The following is a 3,155-nucleotide window of genomic DNA, read 5'->3' as shown; positions in this document are numbered from 1 at the left end:
TGATTGGTGAGAGTGAGGACAGTAAATAACAGTCATTATGGTTCAGCGTGTTTTCTGTCACTTTAATGCAGGTATTCCCCAAATCTGAGTAATGAGTCAGTCTATCCCTCATAGATAGGGATAAACTGACTCATTACTCAGATTGTCTACTCTCACTTGACCCAACTCGAGTGTGAGATGACTCAGAAGCAACACTGGTTTCAGAGCATTCATATGACTTAAACACAAGGAAGTAGAATTTAATTCATGCAGTTGGGCAAGAAAAGTGTTTCTGCACTGGTTGTAGGAAAGACAGGAGGTATAAGATTATATAGGTGTATCCTGTACCCTGAATGGCCTGACTTGCTGTATCCTTGGTTTTACTGGAATTATCATCACACAATATTTTGATGAGGAAATGACCGCATCTTCTCACTGAGAGCTGCTGCTCTACTATGTTTCTTCAGACACCACTGAATCAATTAGAAGAGACCATCTTAGGTCATTCTGGCTTTGCCTTGTCCTCTACCTGGTTCCCAGTTTGGAGGAGTGTAAGACTGAGGATCATACAAGAGTTTAGTACACATGAGGCCCTTACATTGAACATCACAGTGCCAGAGCACCTGGGATCACTGGGAAGTGTTGAACCACATTCAAACTAAGCTTGTTCATCACTGGTGCTACCCTGATACCCTGTTTTAAGTTATAGAAACAGTGATCTCTGCTGTCTAAACTTCCTCATAGCCTAAATGTCTTAGTATTAACCAGTCATTTTATGTTGGGACAAAACCCTTTGAACAGTATTTTTTATACCTGATTTGTGCAATATTTTTTTTCCACACAAACTCTATGCTGAATTTCAAGCTTAAAATACTTTTACTGTGCACAGCTTTGATTTGCCCATGTGTAAAACTACAGAATTTGTGTAAAAAGGAAATGCAGTGATTTTTGGGAGCATACTTCATACCTTTCTAGTGATATGAATCCTCCTTAATGTCATCCAGCATACTTCAAAAGTTGTCATCCAGAAAATGCCTCTCAAAGTCTCCATCATTATAGGTGAGTTTTCAGTTCTTGGATTCTTACTCAGAACCCTGGAAGTCTGAACTGGAAAACATTGTCTATGGCATGGTGTTGAAACTGGATATTATTTTGCTGTGTTAATGGATTTCTGTTGAATTCATGATATTAGTTCTCTACAACCTGTGAAGTTTGTCCCTTTGTGGTAGTGGTGGAGGCAGGGGAGGCCAAGGTTGGGGTTTGGGTCTGGTGGTTTTTGTGACTGTAACTGTGGAGATTTGTCCAGATTTTCAGATGAAGCAATTGTCTGAACAAGAGGGAACCTGTTCCAGATCAGCAGTACAGTAAAAAAATTTTACGACCTTTACCCTGTGGTGAGACTCCATATGATCCAGGTAAGATTCTTTTCTCTTTTGTTTGTTAAGATTGCTGTCAAAGCCATTTCTCCTGTCCTGACAGTAGAATAAAACAATTGTTTAGGATGAAAATGACTTCTAAGATCATTGAGTCAAACTGTTAATGCATGTCCATCACTAAATTTGAAATGCCACATATACGTATCTTTTAAATACTTCCCAGGACGGTGATTCTACCATTTCCCTAGGCAGCCTGTTTCAATGCTTGACAACTATTTTGGTGAAGAAAATTTTGCTAATACCCAATCTAAACCTTCCCTCGTGCAACCTGAGTCCCTTTCCTCTTGTCTATTACTTACTACTTGGTAGGAGACAGAGAAACAGACTCCCCCCTGCTAGATCCTCCTGTCAGTTAGAAAGCGCTAAGGTTTCCCCTGAGACTCCTTTTCTCCCAGACTGTTTAACCCAGTTCCTTCAGCATCTCCTCATAAGACTTGCGCTATAAATCCTTCACCATTTTCCTTCTGTGGACACACTCTAGCACCTCAATGTCCTCCCAATAGTGAGGGGTCCAAAACTGAATACAGTATTTGAGGTGCTGCCTCACCAGTGCCAAGTACAGGGGGAGAATACTGATGGGATAGACTGAAGAAGTAAGATTTTAAACAGCCACAGTGAAAACTCTTTGATAAGCAAGTCAAGCAATGAAAAAGCATTATTCATGTCCCTGGAGAAAGTCAGCAAAAAAAAACAAAATTCAAGATGCTGTAGCATTTAGTTCTAGAAAAGGAGAAAATACTTAAATTGCCAATCAGAAACACAAAAGGAGGAGAAATGAGACATACCATTCTTGTTCCTGTTTTAATTAGCTTTTTGTGGTTTGTATTTTATTACACATTTTATATTTTCTTTTTAAGTTAAACTTCTTAGGAATCAGCATATGGTTGCTTTCAACTATGAAATATGCTCTGATTCACTACATATTGAAGATTATTTTCCTGTTTTTAATAGTGACCTTTAAGTTTACCATTTAGAGACAAACTATTGGTGCTAGGGTTGTTTGGGGATTGAGGGGGGCTGGAGTGGGAGGCCTTGGTGTCTGGACGGCATGCCCACAGTAGCTACTTTTCCTTCTGTTGCCTTTTGCTCTTTGCATTGTGGTGTCAGTGGTGTGGGCTTGTGGCACTGCAGGAAGAAAAAGCTCTTCAGCTGTACCCATGGTAACAAAAAGGGGTGTCTTTTCTGTCTGATTTAAATCAGCATTTTCTGTATGAAATCCTGTTTGTCTGCTGTATCCTGCAAAGCTTTTAAGGAGATGATAAAAGTGTAAGAGAAGAATCTTGCACCTATATGATAGCCTTATTCCAGCCCTTGTCCCTCAAGTATTTTTTCAGTTCACGTGGTAAAGTTAAAAGTGAAGAGCAGGAAGATTTGTCATTCTGACCTAGGAGATACACATGACTTTTTAGATCTAACCAAGTAAACACTGTGTTATTAACTGGGACTGTGACCTTGACCCTAAAATCCCATGGAGGAGAGAGAAGATTCCTAAAATAATGATGGTGCTTCTCTTGAAATGTTGGCTCACACCACTGAAATGGAGTGGGAAGGAGTAGATGAATAAATTCCCTTTCGTATTTTCTTAAACTAGAGTTTTTCCTGATCAGATTTTGATCCATATTTTCTGGCAAAGATATATCAACCTCCTCTTTCTACAGCACTGCTGATCTCATCCTGGGTGATGTATAGCAGCTCTACTTCCTTCTCTCTGATTAAAATATAAAACTTTACACAAAAAAA

The 3,155-nt window shown here is 39.4% G+C and overlaps 1 long non-coding RNA gene across 1 annotated transcript in view; it reads left to right on the top strand.

Annotated features, from left to right (window-relative positions):
• Positions 1-1,366: 1,366 nt before the first annotated feature.
• Positions 1,367-3,155, top strand: part of LOC115947702 — a 22,687-nt gene continuing 20,898 nt past the window's right edge. The window contains exon 1 of the long non-coding RNA XR_004081556.1: positions 1,367-1,394. This is a non-coding gene — a long non-coding RNA (uncharacterized LOC115947702). The remainder of the gene's footprint in view (positions 1,395-3,155) is intronic.

Source organism: Geospiza fortis, unplaced genomic scaffold, assembly GCF_000277835.1.
Source record: "Geospiza fortis unplaced genomic scaffold, GeoFor_1.0 scaffold166, whole genome shotgun sequence".
Classification (NCBI taxonomy): domain Eukaryota; kingdom Metazoa; phylum Chordata; class Aves; order Passeriformes; family Thraupidae; genus Geospiza; species Geospiza fortis.
The sequence above is the reverse complement of the archived record's forward strand: the minus strand, read 5'-3'. Positions and strand labels throughout refer to the sequence as shown.